This window comes from Erinaceus europaeus, chromosome 4 (assembly GCF_950295315.1).
Source record: "Erinaceus europaeus chromosome 4, mEriEur2.1, whole genome shotgun sequence".
NCBI classification, from domain to species: domain Eukaryota; kingdom Metazoa; phylum Chordata; class Mammalia; order Eulipotyphla; family Erinaceidae; genus Erinaceus; species Erinaceus europaeus.
This window is the reverse complement of record NC_080165.1, coordinates 82,248,746-82,266,188: the sequence shown is the minus strand read 5'-3', so window position 1 is coordinate 82,266,188 and position 17,443 is coordinate 82,248,746. Positions and strand designations below refer to the sequence as shown.

General features: G+C 40.5%; 1 protein-coding gene and 1 non-coding gene across 3 annotated transcripts in view; one reads left to right on the top strand and one right to left on the bottom strand.

The window, feature by feature from the left end:
• Positions 1-2,289: 2,289 nt before the first annotated feature.
• Positions 2,290-2,393, bottom strand: LOC132538465 (U6 spliceosomal RNA). The gene has a single exon (XR_009549825.1). It is a non-coding gene; the product is annotated as a U6 spliceosomal RNA (small nuclear RNA).
• A 2,241-nt stretch (positions 2,394-4,634) lies between these two features.
• The window catches only part of PHF3 (PHD finger protein 3), a 108,732-nt gene continuing 95,923 nt past the window's right edge, over positions 4,635-17,443 (top strand). Inside the window, exon 1 of one of the 2 annotated variants that reach the window (XM_016194816.2) lies at positions 4,635-5,020. The gene's annotated coding sequence lies outside the window, so the exon portion shown is untranslated. Of the gene's footprint in view, positions 5,021-5,101; positions 5,249-17,443 lie in introns of those variants that run through there. The other variant, XM_060189995.1, reaches the window with a different exon arrangement.

The window sequence follows — 17,443 nt, the reverse complement described above, 5'->3', positions numbered from 1 at the left end:
ACTCCGGTCCCTGCACTTGGCGCCATGTGCGCTTAACCCGCTGTGCTACCGCCTGGCCCCCTCCCCATTTTTTTTTTTTATAGGGTAGGAGGGGTACAACTCCACACAATTCCCACCGCCCAATCTCCATATCCCACCCCCTCCCCCAATAGCTTTCCCATTCTCTATCCCTCTGGGAGCATGGACCCAGGGTCATTGTGGGTTGCAGAAGGTAGAAGGTCTGGCTTCTGTAATTGCTTCCCTGCTGAACATGGGCGTTGACTGGTCGGTCTATACTCCCAGTCTGCCTCTCTCTTTCCCTAGTAAGGTGGGTCTCTGGGGAAGCTGAGCTCCAGGACATATTGGTGGGGTCTTCAATCCAGGGAAGTCTGGCCGGCATCCTGATGACACCTGGAACCTGGTGACTGAAAAGAGAGTTAACATACAAAGCCAAACAAATTGTTGAGCAATCATGGACCCAAAGCTTGGAAAAGTGGAGAGGAAGTATTAGGGAGGTAGTCACTGCAAACTCTAGTGTACTTCTGCTTTCTTACTTTGGTGCCATACTCCAAACTCAGTCAATTTCTGCTTTGCGTTTCTACTTCTTCTTCTTTTTTTTTTTTTTACATGCATAACATTCCCCAGATTCCCATTTAACAATACAACCCCCACTATTTCATTCATCATTTTTCATGGACCTGTATTCTCCCCACCCCCCCCCCCCCACCCCCCCCAGAGTCTTTTACTTTGGTGTAATTAATACTCCAATTCCATTTCAGGTTCGACTTGTGTTTTCTTTTCTAATCCTGTTTTTCAACTTCGGGCTGAGAGTGAGATCATCCCATATTCATCCTTCTGTTTCTGACTTATTTCACTCAACATGATTTTTTCAAGGTCCATCCAAGATCGGCTGAAAACGGTGAAGTCACCATTTTTTACAGCTGAGTAGTATTCCATTGTGTATATATACCATAACTTGCTCAGCCACTCATCTGTTGTTGGACACCTGGGTTGCTTCCAGGTTTTGGCTATTACAAATTGTGCTGCCAAGAACATAAGTGTACACAGATCTTTTTGGATGGATGTGTTGGGTTCCTTAGGATATATCCCCAGGAGGGGAATTGCAGGGTCATAGGGTAGGTCCATTTCTAGCCTTCTGAGAGTTCTCCAGACTGTTCTCCACAGAGGTTGGACCAATTGACATTCCCACCAGCAGTGCAGGAGGGTTCCTTTGACCCCACACCCTCTCCAGTATTTGCTGCTGTTATCTTTTCTGATGTGTGACATTCTCACAGGAGTGAAGTGATATCTCATTGTTGTCTTGATTTGCATTTCTCTGACAATCAGAGACTTGGAGCATTTTTTCATGTGTGTGTCGGCCTTTTGGATCTCTTCTGTGGTGAACATTCTGTCCAAGTCCTCCCCCCATTTTTGGATGGGGTTATTTGTTGTCTTGTTGTTGAGTCTGGCAAGCTCTTTATATATGTTGGTTATTAAACTCTTATCTGATGTATGGCATGTAAAGATCTTCTCCCATTCTGTGAGGGGTCTCTTGATTTGGCTAGTGGTTTCTTTTGCTGTGAAGAAGCTTTTTAATTTGATGTAGTCCCATAGGTTTATACTTGCCTTAGTCTTCCTTGTAATTGGATTCGTTTCATTGAAAATGTCTTTAAAATTTATGCGGAAAAAAGTTCTTCCAATATTTTCCTCTAAGTATCTGATAGTTTCTGGTCTAACATCCAAGTCCTTGATCCACTAGGAATTTACTTTTGTATTTGGTGAAATACAGTGATTCAGTTTCATTCTTCTGCATGTTTCAACCCATTGTTTCCAACACCATTTGTTGAAGAGACTCTGCTTTCCCCATATAATAGTCTGGGTCCCTTTGTCAAAGATTAGATGTCCATAGGTGTGGGGCCTCATTTCTGGGCTCTCAATTCTATTCCACTGGTCAGTGTGTCTGTTCATGTTCCAGTACCAAGCAGTTTTGATGACAATGGCCCTATAATATAGTTTGAGATCTGGCAGTGTGATGCCTCCGGTTCTGTTCTTTTTTCTCAAGATTGTTTTGGCAATTCTAGGTCTTTTCTGTCCATGTGAATTTTTTATTAAAAAAAGATTTATTTATTCATGAGAAAGATAGGTGGAGAAAGAAAAAAAAAAAAAACAGATTTCACTCTGGTACATGTGGTGCTGGGGATTGAACTCAGGACTTCATGCCTGAGAGGCCAATGCTTTATCCACTGTGCCACCTCCCAGACCACCCATGTGAATTTTTATTACTTATTTTTCCTTTCTCAAAAAAAGAGTTAGATCATGTAGTGATTTACAAATTTGTGTCATTCTTGTGCAGGGTCATGCTACTCTTCTCTACATTAGTCCAATTTTAGCATATGTGTTGCTTAACTGAGCATTAAAATTTTATTTTAAAATATTGAAAATAATGTTTTAAGGACTAATGAATCAAGTTAACTGATGGACTCTAGAAACAGGTAGCATTAGAACAATTTAAACATCCTTGGTGGAAAGAGCATTTAGTCTCAAGTGCTCAAACTGCCTAATACCTGGAAAAAGTAAAGAATAGATCCTTACAGGCATCCTTACAGTGGTGGTACATCTGGTTAAGTGCACACATTACAGTGCACAAGGTCCTAGGTTCAAGCCTCTGGTTCCCATCTGCAGGGGGAAAGCTTCACAACTTGTGAAGCAGGACTGTATGTGTCTCTCTGACTCTTTCCCTCTCTCCCCCTCACCTCTCAATTTTTCTTTGTCTCTATCCAATAATAAATAAAAACATTTTTAAAAAGACTAGACCCATACCATATAGCTGTGAGCTATTCCACCATTCACAAATCTTGTTTTGTGGCCTGTGGTTAGTGTTAGGCTTAAGCCAACAACTAAAGGTTTTATTAGAGAACAAGAGATGATAGCTGTTGGTTTTTTAGTGGGTATACTGCAAAGGTCTCTACAGATAAAGGGCACAATTCTTGTCCTTAATGGGCTCGTTTTGGTCAGTGATGACTAGAGAAAATTACCTCAGAGCAGTTATTAAGGACTGAGATAATGGCCAGCCTAACTCACATTGGAATTATATAATCTAGTACAAAGATTTTCAGGCTTTTTGGTTTGAAAATCACTGAGGGACTTTCAAGGGCTTTTTTTTTTTTTTTTTTGGTATGGGTTAGTTTAAACTAATATTTACTGTTTTAGAAATTAGAGAAAAATTAAAAAATAAATCAACAAATTCCATTACCATAAGTAACATCATAAATTATTCCTTTCCCAACAACTTTCATTAACAAAAAAAAATTTTTTTAAACATAGTGGCAGAGAGAGAGCCCGACCACAGCACCAAAGTATTTTTCAATGAGGTGGAGTCTGGACTCCAATTTGGGTTGTGGCAGAGCACACTATCCAAGAGAGCTATTTGTTAGGCTTTATTATTATTTTTTAAAAATTATTTTTTCAGTTCACCACCACCACCACCACTTCTTTCAATGTAGTGAGGGTCCAGTTTGAATCTGGGTGATGCACATAGCAAAGCAACACACTGAGTTATTTCCATATATGGAAATAACATATATATTATATATATTATATATATCCATCTTATGGGAAGCGGTTAATAGTTTACAGTATAGTTGTTGATACTGACAGATTTAATTTTTTGTAAATTTCTTCAAAAGATTTTTTTTTATTGTTGCCAGAGCTTCACTGGCTCTGGCCAACATTCGTCAACTTTTCCAGATAGAAACAAAGCTTTGCACCACAGCACATGAAGCTTCTCTAGTATGGCAGGTGTGTGTGTGTGTGTGTGTGTTTCTTGATCGTGGGTCACCCATAGGGTGAAAATCGGTGCCCTCCCAGGTAAGCTATCTCCCTAGCACTCTTCAATATTTGGTTTAATAGATGGTGAGATACTCATCTCTGCTTCTGCATTTAACCGATTACTACATGTTGATATGACTGAATGGAATAAAAAAGGGGGGGTTGGAAAATAATTGAAGATCTTTTGCAAGGTTTTGTGAACCCCTTAGGGGATTCCCTGATCACACTTGAAGTGCTGACTTAAGCTAAGTATGTCTCTTGGAGAAGGCAACTATGTCCTAGAGTAGATAGATCTGCTATGTAAGGGTGAGGTAAGGGTGGACATGCCTGACTAAAGATGAGGCTTTTGGGTAGGGCCAGCTGGGATGTTTGGGCTCAGTAACTTAAAGAAAAGTATATGTATCTATATAGCTGGGGAGAGGGGCTGGGAGTAAATTTGCCCATTTATACTCTACGTACTCAGAAGCCTTAGTGTTTATTAGTTAATTTAATTATTTATTTTAAGGAGAGACAGAAGGAACGATAGAAAGAAACCAGAATGTCCTTTCATACTCACCTCTGTGGCCTCAGACCTCCAAGGATTAAAGTCTTTTTGCTAACCACTATGCTATCTCCCTATCTCCCTTCAGTATTTATTATGATTAAGTAAAAGCAGCCGTACACTGTAGGCTGCACTTCAGACCGCCCACAAGGTTAAAACAAAACAAACAAACAAAAAAAACAAGGCAGAGGGCCTCGGCGCAGCCGCACCCTCTGAAGACTGGGAGGGTCTTCCTGGCTCCCCGCGCAGCGGAGGCGTGGCGCGGAAGACACACAGTGCGCAGGCGCGGCCCAGGCGCAGGCCACGGCCCCGGGAACGGTAAACAGTGGGATCACGTGACTCGGCCCCGTTCCTGCCCCCGCGCCGCCGCTGCCGCACGCCGATGGCTGCGGGGTTTCGCACCACCGCACTATCCCCACGAGGCGAGCCACCCTCGGGCCCTGCGCGGCGGCGGCTGCCACGAGGATAGAAGAGCAGCGCGGAAGCTAGGGCAGTGTCAGCCGCAGCCGCAGGGCCCCCAGAGGAAGAGAGTCTGTGGCAGCGACGCCGACGTCCTGCGCGTACCCCCTCTTCGCGGCACCCCCCGCCACCCCCCGCCCCCCTTTGGCGGCGGCGGCAGCGGCCACCATCTTCCTCTTGCTACCAGTGGTAGCGCTCGTCTGGCGTAGCTGGGTGAGTTGCAGCTCTGGCCGCGGCCAGGGAGACAGGCGATCCTCCCCTCCCCCTGCCCCATACCCACGCACAGCGCTTTCGCGGGCCTCCCCACCCCTCCGGCTGCGGACACTCGGCGCCTTTCTCCCGCGTAGCCGGGGAATTTTCTCTCCGGCCTCTTGCGCGTCGCGCTGGGCCTGCCGGGTCCGCGGCTCTCCCGCCCGAGACCGTTTGGACCGCGGGTTTGGGGTAGGAAGCTGCGGCGGCGGGGTCGCCAGGCGGAGGGTGGAAACGGCGGCCTGTCCTCGGCTCCTGCACCCGGGCCCTCGGGGCGAGTGCTGCTGCCGCCGCGCGGACGCGCAGGCCAGGAAGGAGGGAGGGAGGAGGGAAGGGAGGGAGGCCGGCGCGGAGGCCCGCCTCGCAGCGTTCCCAGCCCGGCCCTTGAACCTTTTCTTCCCATCATGAGTTTCCGGCCTTGAGCTCGGGGCCCTGACTTCCGCGGCCTTAAGTCCGGAGGCCTAGCCCGGTCCCAGCTTTTGGAGAAAGAGTTGGAGCTCCATCCATCCTCTCTACCCCGCGCTTTTTTTTTTTTTTTTTTTCTTTCCTTTCTTTTTCTTTTTCTGTGCTCGGGACCCAAACTGTCGCCTCCTTTTGCTTGGTTGAAAATGAGAAGGTTAGAATCTTGCCTCGGAGAATACCTGTAATTCAATGAACCACTTGTCGATACGTGCGTGTTAATGGTGCTAAATAACTGATCACCTGACACGGAAGGGGGGCGGGGAGGAGAGAGAAAGAGAATGTTGATACCATGCATACACGGTCCAGCGATGGATTGCCGAGTCCCATGACCTTTTCCCATCTTTGGGTTTTTAAATGCCATTTCTTTAGAGACTTAGGGTTCGAGATGCCTTGAGTGTATGATTATTGATGTTCAGGAATTGTTCATCGAACATGATCATGGATTGTTGTTAATGCAAATGACAGCAACACATCTTCACTTTATGCGATTTAAAACGAAGCAGTGACAAATAAGCCTTGCTTAGATGCTGTCTTCACTTTATTTGAAGTTGAAACAAGTAAAAAGATAGTCAACTTAAGGGATACTTAAATAGTACATTGCTCTATTTATTTAGTTACTATTTTGGAGATGAACTTGAATCTTCTTTTTTCCAAACTGGTTGTATGAGCTTTTCCAAAACTTGTTCTTCCATTACCCATTCATTTCTATCATTTTTGAATGAAGTATTTGGCATTGTGGAAATGTTTGTAGATGTTTTTGTGGTAGGAAAGAGTCAAGGAACTAGGAGATCTTTTTCGTTTCTAATTTAAATTTTTTATCTTCATTCCAGAACACAAATGCTGCATAAAAGCTATTTCAGATAGAGATTTTTTTTTTTTTACTTTACTGCCACTGATACTTCTCTATGATTATTTTTTTCTCCTCAGTTTTTCTGTTTACTGGCCACATATTGCAATGAATTTTTCCTCTACTACTATCTTAAAATACTCTATTTTCCCATGATAGTAAGTTATTTATTTTTTTTTTAAGTGTGTGTGGGAGTATTTTTGGGAGTTAACTGCTCTGCGTAAGCCAAAGACAGTTCAGTCCTATCTAGCAGCAGAAAGATTTCAGCTGAAGTGGGCCACTCTTTTATAGTACACAGAATTACAACCTTGAGTTTTAAGCTTTGTGTCTAAAGGGTAACAAATGAATTACTGAAGGGACATTACTGAATGTTTTCTGACATTCCTTATAGGTCTGTTCACATATTAAAGACTGTGAGAATGTAAAATATTTACAGTTTTGTGTTGCTTGCAAGCATAACAGACCTCATTAAAACACTGAACTTGTTAAGCATTCCTTACTATTGAGATAGACCTTAAGATAATTTATATCTGCTTCTATGGTTGCTCATTCAGCTAAGTCAAATCTAAGAGAAGCGACTTGTATAAATGTGGATGACAAATAACTTTGGTTAAAGGCAAGTTTCATGATAGTAAAGTTGAAATTGTCTTAATTTAAATATATAATTTTAAGATAAAACTTGGATTGAGTATTGGAAATCGCTTAGGAAAGGTTGATAATATTTAGGATTTATGGATTAGCTTGTTAATAAAACTATTTGAAAGCAGCAAGTGCCAGAGAAACAGTGTAATGACCATGCAAAAAGACTTTGAAGTTTGAGGCTCTGAGGTTCCCATTTCAGCCCCCAGCATCATCTGCTCTGGTAAAGATAAATAAATAAAGTAGCAAGTGACATTTTGCATTGTTGCAAAATTATCTTAAGAGTTTAGATTTTTAGGACTGGGAAAGTAGCTTGACAGCAGAATTTAAGGCTTGCTGAACCTGAGGACCCAGATTGAATCCCTGGTACTATATATATGCCAGAGCTTAGTTCAGCTGTACGCCTTCTTTCCTCCCTCTCAATAAATAAATTCATTAAATAATTTTTTTTAATTTAGATTTTTTTCTTTCCGTTTGCTTGATTTTTCTAGAGCACTGAACAGCTCTGGTTCATGGTGGTGCAGGGGTTGAACCTGGGACTTAGGAGCCTCAAGTATGAGAGTCTCTTTGCATAGTCATTATACTATCTACCCCTGCTGGATCTTTTTTTTTTTTCCTAAAGCACTACTCTGGTTTATGGGGGTACTGGGAATTGAACCTGGAATGCTGGTGTTTCAGGCATGATAGCTTTTTTGCATAACCATTGTGCTGTCTTCCCATTTCGTGTTTAAATTTTACATAGTGTGTGTTACATGTGAGAAAACTGATGAATGGTAATTATGCCTGCAGTTCTATTTTAGAGTAGTAGGTAGCATCAGTCTTCTTTGACATGGAAATATGAAAGATCTTTTTACACATTTTACTTTTGTAAATATGCAATGTTCTTTTTCTTTACACAGATTTCTCACGAAACCCTTTGCACATGTTAGCTCTTGTCTGAAGTTAAAATCTTTTCTATTTTTCAGTGAGATACAGAGTTTATTGGTTAGCTTCTCAAAATTGTGCATTGCCCATAACCACTTCATGCACTATCAAAATTCAGGGTTTTGATTGCTGCTTTTTAAACATTTTTGCTCATTCACATCGCAGGAAGTCGTTCTGACAGTAGGCTGCTGTATTTCTGTCTTTACACGAGCAGTACGTCTTGAGCTCTATTTCTCTCTTAAATCTTGTTCTAAGTGTGATATACCTTTTCTTAAGCACACATATTTTTACTATAAAAATGACAGCAATTTGTTACACATTCATGAAACTGCTGTATTTTTGAGGAAAAATATTTTTTAGTTTCCTTTTGATTACTAAGGAAAGATATTGAAAATACTGATCTATTCAAACTGTTGATATAAGTGCTGATTGTACTGCCAAGGAACATATTTTAGAAACATGATGTTAAGTCATACTAGAGTAAATGGGAACGGTATTTCAAGAGTTACAAGTGGGATTATATTGTCAAATATTGAGTGGGTATTTACTGCATTGCATTGTGTATTTAATTTAGATTTTTGGTGGTTGAAGAATTTATATGTTTATGATCATTTGTACAGTGAAGGGGGGTGAATAAAAATTAAGTAAACATTTTAAAATGAGTAAGTTTAATCTGTTGACAGTTTCATTTATTAGAGTTTTGAATTTTTGAAAGTTATGGTAGATAAGCCCCATAGTACATGCCAAATACCTGTTAGCTTAAATTGTTATCTAGGCAGTTTAGTATATAGTTTTAATGTATTATTTCCTCTGTTTCCATGGTTAATCCATATTCCTAATAGACCCCATAATGTCAACAGGATAAACTTTGAAGAAAATGATTACCTATTGGCTGGAATGATTTTTCTGGAATGATTTTTCTTTTGCCAGTATCAACTTGTAGTTGATAGTTCTTTTTTTTTTTTTTTTTAGCTTCTCAGGTCTGCCTTGGTCTTAATATGGTTGGCACCTTAGTGTTTAATGTAGTTTTTTTTCCCCCTTCTAAATTTAGAAGATATATTTTCTTTTAAATCTTATCAGGGGATTCTAAACAGTGGAACTGGACTAGAAATTGAAGAAAGATTGTAGAATGATGACTAGGTTGCATTGCTTTGTAGGGTTGTGCTTTGTAGAATTGTGTTATACCATATGACTTAGACACTTAGTCATTTTCACATCTTTATCTGGGAAGGATACTTATCTTTAATGCTTTCATATCGTAGTGGTTAATGTTGTGTCAGCCAGTTCTGTCATTTATTCTGTAATAAAGGGTGTAACTTTACTAAGCCTTAGATTTTCTTCTATAGAGACTAATAATACCTGCCTAATTGTTTGCATGTGGAGATTAAATTAAATTAATTGTTTGCATGGGGTATTATGTTTATTATGTTGGTTAGCACATTTCCTGGTACATAACAAACCTTTATAAATTAATCTGTGTAAGGAAATGGTAATAATGGGGGGGTGAGTCAGATGAAATTTTTTGGGTTCAGATTTTTGCTCCACTGTGTAATACAAAGTATTTTATATTTCTTTTATACTTCCTTTGGGGGGTTTATATTACTAGTATTATAATACAGCACTGTTACAAAAATTAAATTAGTAAACATATAGTTCTGGGGTGGGGGATAGCACAATGGTTATCCAAAGAGTCTCTAATACCCGAGGCTCTGAGGTCTCCAGTTCAATCTCCTGTACCACCATGAGCCAGAGCTGAGCAGTGCTTTGGTAAAAAAAAAAAAAAAAAAGTTTCTTAATTTTAGCACTATTTTTTGCCTGGGTAATTCTTGTGAGACATTCTTGTTTTATGACATCTGTGGCTATATGAAAACATTCTACAACTTTAGACTGAAAATAGCAACGCTTATAGTTGATAATACCACAGTGAGGATAATCAATTTTGTTTTTATGTGTTGGGGCTGATGCATATTTCCTAATTTTGGAAGAAAGGATATCTCATTTTGGTTTTAGCATTTTTAAACATTTCATTAGTCATATATTAAGAGCAATGTGTTATAAAAGTCGAGTGCATGAAATACAGAAGTACATACATACTCTAGTATGTTTGCTATATGATAGTAGCATGCCTTCCAGTTGCCATGACCAAAAGGTTCTCTGTATGGTCAGATGTCCCTTGGAGGGGCATGATCACTTCTGATTGAAAAATATTGATGGGTACATTATTCAGTTTTGTCTTTTATTATCATTCCTAGTGATATTTTTATTTTTCTACAAATATTGCTGGTTAGATTTGTGTGTAATTGGCATACTTGATGAATTGGCAGCTTGATTTAATCTGTTAGGTCTTTGCCTGAACTCTTGTTCCTCTTAACTCCTACATTTCAGGTTTTGCATCACAGTGTTGTTCTATTCAAAGGAGCTTCATTTACCACCACATGTAGAATGCTTACATTCCCTTTCATCACCATTACTCTGTTTTTTTCTTAGTACATTATTATTATTTAAATTTATTTATTTATTTAAGAAAGGAGACATTAACAAAATCATAGGATGGGGGGGTACAACTCCACACAATTCCCGCCACCCAATCGCCATATCCCATCCCCTCCCCAATAGTTTTCTCATTTTTTTTAATAATATTTATTTTATTTTATTTATTCCCTTTTGTTGCCCTTGCTGTTTTTTTTTTTTATTGTTGTAGTTATTATTCTTGTTGTTGTTGTTGGGTAGGACAGAGAGAAATGGAGAGAGGAGGGGAAGACAGAGAGGAGGAGAGAAAGATAGACACCTGCAGACCTGCTTCACCGCCTGTGAAGCGACTCCCCTGCAGGTGGGGAGCCAGGGCTCGAACCTGGATCCTTATGCCGGTCCTTGTGCTTTGCGCCACCTGCGCTTAACCCGCTGCGCTACAGCCGGACTCCCTAGTTTTCTCATTTTCTATCCCTCTGGGAGCATGGACCCAAGGTCCTTGTGGGTTGTAGAAGGTGGGAGGTCTGGCTTCTGTAATTCCTTCCCAGCTGAACATGGGCGTTGATTGGTTGATCCATACTCCCAGTCTGCCTCTCTCTTTCCCTAGTAGGGTGAGTCTCTGGGGAAGCTGAGCTCCAGGACATATTGGTGGGGTCTTCAGTCCAGGGACGCCTGGCTGGCATCCTGATGGCATCTGGAACCTGGTGGCTGAAAAGAGAGTTAACATACAAAGCCAAACAAATTGTTGAAGAATCATGGTACTCTGTTTTTTTCTTCATAGATTTTATAATATACATACATGCACAGGCACACACACACACCCAAACACACGCCTCTGCTCCCTGGAATACAGACTACAGGAGACAGAGCTTCAGCATAGCATAACTTGTTAAGGCCTTTGGTAGCGTTAGTGACTTCTTGATGAGGTACCATGGAGCAAAAACAAGGTCTTTTAAAATAATATTACTTTAATTTTTAATGAGAAAGAGCACAAAGCACCAATTCACCATCCTAGTTCTCATGTGTTAGGGATTGAACCTGAGGCTTCATATTCGTAAGACAGGCTGGAAACCGTTGAACCCCTGCCTAGCAATTTATTGTTGGGCTTTATGTACTTTATAAAAAAGGAAATATTGAAAGAAAGAAAAAAAAAGGAAATATTGAATATTGGGGCTAGGCAGTGGCGCGCCCTGTGAAGCACACATAGAGGACCCATGCAAGTACCTGAGTTTGAGCCTGGGTTCGAGCCTGGGTTCCCCCACAAGCAGGGGAGATGATTCATGAGTGGTGAAACAGATCTGCATGTGTCTATCTTTCTATTTCTCCCTCCTCTCTGAATTTTTCTTGGTCCTATCGAGTAAAATAGGAGAAAAATTAAAAAAGAAAAAAGGAAAAAAAAAGGCCACCAGGAGCAGTGCATTTTTAGTGTCAGCATGGAGTCCCAGTGATAACTCTGGAGGCAAAAAAAAAAAAAAATTATTACAAAAGGCTTAATTTTACCCCAGTAGCATAGTGGTTACCACATTTGCGTCACATAGAAGGCATAGTTTGCTTTGTCAGTTTTAATTCACTCTTTTTTTTTAAAAAGAAGATTTACGATTGATTTTTTATTTATTATGAATTTGATAGAGATAGAAACAAATGGAAGGGGAAGATAGGGAGAGAGAAAGAGAGATACCTGTAGTACTGCTTCACTGCTAGTGAGACTTCTCTCCCTGGCATATGGGGAGTGGGGGGGTTGAACCCAGCTTCTTGCACATGGTAGGTACTGTATGTGCTCAACCATGTGTGCCAACAGCTGGCCCTGAAAAAGATTTATTGATATGAAAGAGAAATGAAAAGAGACAATCAGACCATTACCCCGACACATGCAATACTAGGAATCAAAACCTCATACTTGAGAACCTAGTGCTTTTTCTCCTGTGATACCACCCAGGTCACAGTTTACTCATAATTTAAAGGGAATTGTCTTTAAAAGTGTTTTTTTTTTCTTTTTTCTGTTGGTGTTGTCTAAATCTTTCTGGATTGTATGTTCATTATATCAACATTAACTAAATTTGACTAGTATACTCTCTGAGACATAGGTTAAATGTTTTGTTTATTTATTTCAGAGACAGAAAGCAGAGGCACAGAGAGAGTGAAAGAGACCGCAACATGAAAGCTTTCTTCAGTATGGTGAGGGCTGGGCTTGAACCAGGGACTCATACATGCCACAACCCAATTGGCTGTTTCACTGGCCTTTTAAAACGTTTTTTTAAGTTTTGTCTTATTTATTTGTTTATTATGCAGAGCAAGAGGGGGAAAGAACTAGATTACCACTTTGGATTGTGTGAAATTACGGGTTGAGCTCGGGATCTCATGTATGAGAGTCTGACACCCCTCCACTGTGCCACCTCTGAGGCCCAGATTAAACATTTTAAAGTGGGAAATACCCTAGGATTCAGACTAAGTTTTAGTCAGTGTTCTGATGCTTACTTTTAATCATATTTTGAGTCCATTAGGATGAAACCTTGCTGCTCATAGTTGGCACATGTTGTTTATTGGTCTTCGGGTGGGAAGAAGCTAGGAAGTCTATTTTAGGTATATTCCTATGGGCTCAAGACTTTAATAATTTTTGCTTGAGCTTGATAGCTAACATGGAGGTGGACTAAGAATATTGTCTGGGAAGATGGTGTCAGAGTTGAGGTTAGAACTAGAAATGAGCAGAGCTTAGCTCCCCAACTTGAAGAAAATATATAAATACATTTAACTGTTTACCCTATCCTTAAGACCCAGGGCCCAGCTATTTAACACAGGAACCTGTATACCTCTGAGTCTTTGTCAGTCTGAGCTCACAGTCCATAGTCACATTTGGGAATATTTTAGGCTGCACTCATTTCAGGTCCAGTCTTCCTCAAGTGGCAAAGTAGGCTGGCCCAACCTTCTGTTGGGAAAGTGGGCTAGTTCCTACCATTGCTACTTTACAGTGAGGGTGAGGTCCTGGAGAGACCCTGGGAAGGGCTTATAAGATGATGTTTTTGATGGAAGTGACCAGTGATGGTGGAGAGAGGGGTCTTTTAGAGGTCTAGGCCCAAAAGACAAGTACTTTTAATGGTGTAATCTTTTAAGTTTTTTGGTACCAAGGGAATTGAGCCCCCAGTTCATGCTAACCATGTATTCCACTAGCTACATTCCTGCATAAGTGAGAAATTTTCACTAAGCTGATAATTCAGTTCTCTGACTTACATGGATACATTTTTATTATCTATAAACATGAAGAATAACCATGAATCCAGAAATAATTTATATAATCCCAGATTATTAGTACTGATTTAACTGGTTATGGGCAATACCATTAGACACTTAAGTTATATTCAAATAGATTTGTTATATTTTAGTATTTAACTTAGTTTAATATTAAATGTATAGTAAATACATGGAAGGATTTTTTTTTTTTTTGCCTCCAAGGTTATTGCTGGGGCTCGGTGCCTGTACTATGAACCCACTGCTCCTAGAGACCATTTTTCCCCTTTTGTTGCCCTTGTTGTTTATCGTTGTTGTTGGGTAGGACAGAGAGAAATGGAGAGAGGAGGGGAAGACAGAGAGGAGGAGAGAAAGATAAGACACCTGCAGACTTGCTTCACCGCTTCTGAAATGACTCCCCTGGAGGTGGGGAACCAGGGGCTTGAACCAGTTTCTTATGCCAGACCTTGCGCTTTGCGCCATGTGCGCTTAACCTGCTGCACTACCGCCTGGCCCCCTCAAGGAAGGATTTTTAAGTGAAATTTTAATGTGAGAAATCAGAAATTGTTTAAATCAAATAATCAGTTTAATACATATGCTGAATCAGCTTTTACCTGTTCTCCTTAAGTAGACCTGACTGCATACTGGCTATCTTAGAACATTGTATGTAAAGCTTTATTCATTGTCTCTGTGTGGAGTCCAAGGGCCTTGCAGATACTCATTTCATCACTCTCAGAATTGCTTTTTTCATTAATTTACATACACACACACAAACACAGGTGGGGGTGGGAGTGGGGGGAGAGAATAAAAGAGAGACACCAAAGTCCTAGAATTTCCCTAAGTGTAGTGGCACTCCCATGTGATGCCAGGGCATAAACCTGGACTGGAGCATGGCAAAGAATGTAGTATCCTACATGATGATCTATTGAGCTGTTGGAAAAGTCACGACACATTTTTTTTTTTAATTAAAAATTATCTTTATGGGGCCAGGTGGTGGCACACCTAGTTAAGCACACACATTATGCATAAGGTCCCGGGTTCAAAACCTTGGCCTCCACCTGCAGGAGGAAAGTTTCACAAGTGGTGAAGCAAGGCTGAAGGTGTCTCTCTGTCTTGCTCCCTGTCTATCTCCCCCCCTCAATTTCTTTCTGTCTCTATCCAATAATAAAATAAATATTAAAAAATTAACTTATTTATTGGATAGAAACAGCTAGAAATTGAGAGGGAAGGAGTTGTTAGAGAGAGACAGAGACATCTGCAGCCCTGCTTTCCCCCTGCAGGGGGGGCCACAGTAGACAAACCCCAGGTTACTGTGTTGTAATAATGTGCACTAAACAAGGTGTGCCACACCGGCCCCATATAACACATTTTTTTTAGAGAAATATAGAAAACTATTCCATGATTTCAAAATTTTTTAAAAATATTTATTTATCTTCCCTTTTGTTACTTTTCATTTTTGTAGTTGTTGTTATTGATGTCATTGTTGTTGGATAGGACAGAGAGAAATGGAGAGAGGAGGGGAAGACACAGGGGAAGAGAAAGAGAGACACCTACAGACCTGCTTCACCACTTGTGAAGTGACCCCCCTGCAGGTGGGGAGCTGGGGCCTCGAACCGGGATCCTTAGCCAGTCCTTGTGCTTTGCTACTTGCGCTTAACCTGCTGCGCTACAGCCCAACTCCCCTATTGCATGCTTTTTCCGACAGCCTGATATTTATACATTTAACTTTACATTGTATTTTAGGTAACACTACATTAAAAATACTCGTAATTTAGATTTATGGAAAAGTTGATGAGCATGGAATTCCTGTATATATATTTTTTCTGCCTCTAAGGTTATTGCTGGTGCACGGTGACGGTGCTACAAACCCACTGCTCCTGGCGGCCATTTTTTCCATTTTACTAGATAGGATAGAGAAGTCGAAAGAGGAGGGGGACATAGATACCTGCAGACCTACTGGAGAGAGATACCTGCAGACCTACTTCACGAATAGTGAAGCAGACCCCCTACAGGTGGAGGTAATGGATGTTCAAACCTGATTCTTGCATGGGCCCTTGTGCTTCTTACTATGTGCACTTAGTGGGATATATCATTGCCAGGCCCTGGTTCTTGTGTATTCTTTATAGACATTTCCTGATTGCGCCATCTGACTTATTGCTTTTATCAGAACTAGAGGATAACTTTGGTACATTGCTACTGATTAAATTCCATGCTTTATTTTATTTGTTTATTTATTTATATTTTGCCTCCAGGGTTATTGCTGGGGCTGGGTGCCTGCACCATGATTCCACTGCTCCTGGATGCTTTTTAAAAAATTTTTTAAAAAAAGTATTTATTACCTTTTGTTGCCTTTTTTAAATTATTATTGTTATTGATGTCATTGCTATTGGATAGGACAGAGAAATGGAGAGAGGAGGGGAAGACCGAGATGGGGAGAGAAAGATAGACACCTGCAGACCTACTTCATCGCTTTTGAAGCAACTCCCCTGCAGATGGGGAGCCGGGGGCTCCAACCATGATTCTTAACTCTGGTCCTTGTGCTTCGCGCCACTTGCGCTTAACCCACTGTGCTACTGCTCGACTCCCTCCATGCTTCATTCTAATATCACCAGTTTTCCCACTGTAGTCCTTTTTTCATTCTCTGGCCTAATTTATGATCCCATATTTGTGTTTAGTAGATTGGTATGTATACAAGTTAGTATTTCTATAATTGTCTAATTTTTGTTTTCTACTTTAGCATGGAGAATTTTAATTTTATTTTCGACAATGAGCACTTGACATCTAAAATTGGTTTTTTAAAAACTAAATTACTGGAAGTCAGGCGGTAACACAGCGGGTTAAGCTTACATGGCACAAAGCGCAAGGATAGGCTTAAAGGTCCCGGTTGGAGCCCCTGGCTCCCCACCTGCAGGGGAGTCACTTCACAGGTGGTGAAGCAGTTCTGCAGGTGTCTTGTCTTTCTCTAACCCCTCTCTGTCTTCCCCTCCTCTCTCCATTTCTCTCTGTCCTGTCTAACAACAACGGCATCAATAACAACAATAATAACTGCAACAACAATAAAAAAAAAAAACAAGGGCAACAAAAGGGAAATTAAATAAAAAAAATAAAAAAACGTTAAAAAAACTAAATTACTTTATTTCAGTTAAATACTATTTAAAATGTTTATTTTTAAATAGAGTCAGAAATTGAAAGGGAACAGGGAGAGAGAGGAAGAAAGAAAAGTTTAGCACTGCCTTACCACTCTTGAAGCTTCTCTCCTGCAGATGGCGACCCAGGGCTTGAACCCAGGTCCTTATACATGGTTACAGGTGCACTCAACCAATTAATTATGCCACCCCCAGTCTCTTTAAATACTACTTTCAAGATAGTATTGTGGAATCGTTACATGCTATAATTTTTGGCTTTCTTTCTTTTTTTGGCTTTCTTCCTTTGGAATTTCCTGAGTGCTATTTGAAACATAAGCATATGAAAAGTTAGTCTTGTGACCAAAGAGGTGTGGTGCATGGATAAAGGGCTAAACTTTTTTTTAAAAAAAATTTTTTTAAATTTTTATTTTATTTTTTTTTTAATATTTATTTAGTTTCCCTTTTGTTGCCCTTTTTTTTTATTGTTGTTGTAGTTATTATCATTGTTATTGATGTCATTGTTGTTAGATAGGACAGAGAGAAATGGAGAGAGGAGGGAAAGACAGAGAGGGGGGAAAGACAGACACCTGCAGACCTGCTTCACCACCTGTGAAGCGACTCCCCTGCAGGTGGGAAGCCAGGGGCTCGAACCAGGGTCCTTATGCTGGTTCTTGCTCTTCGTGCCACATGCGCTTAACC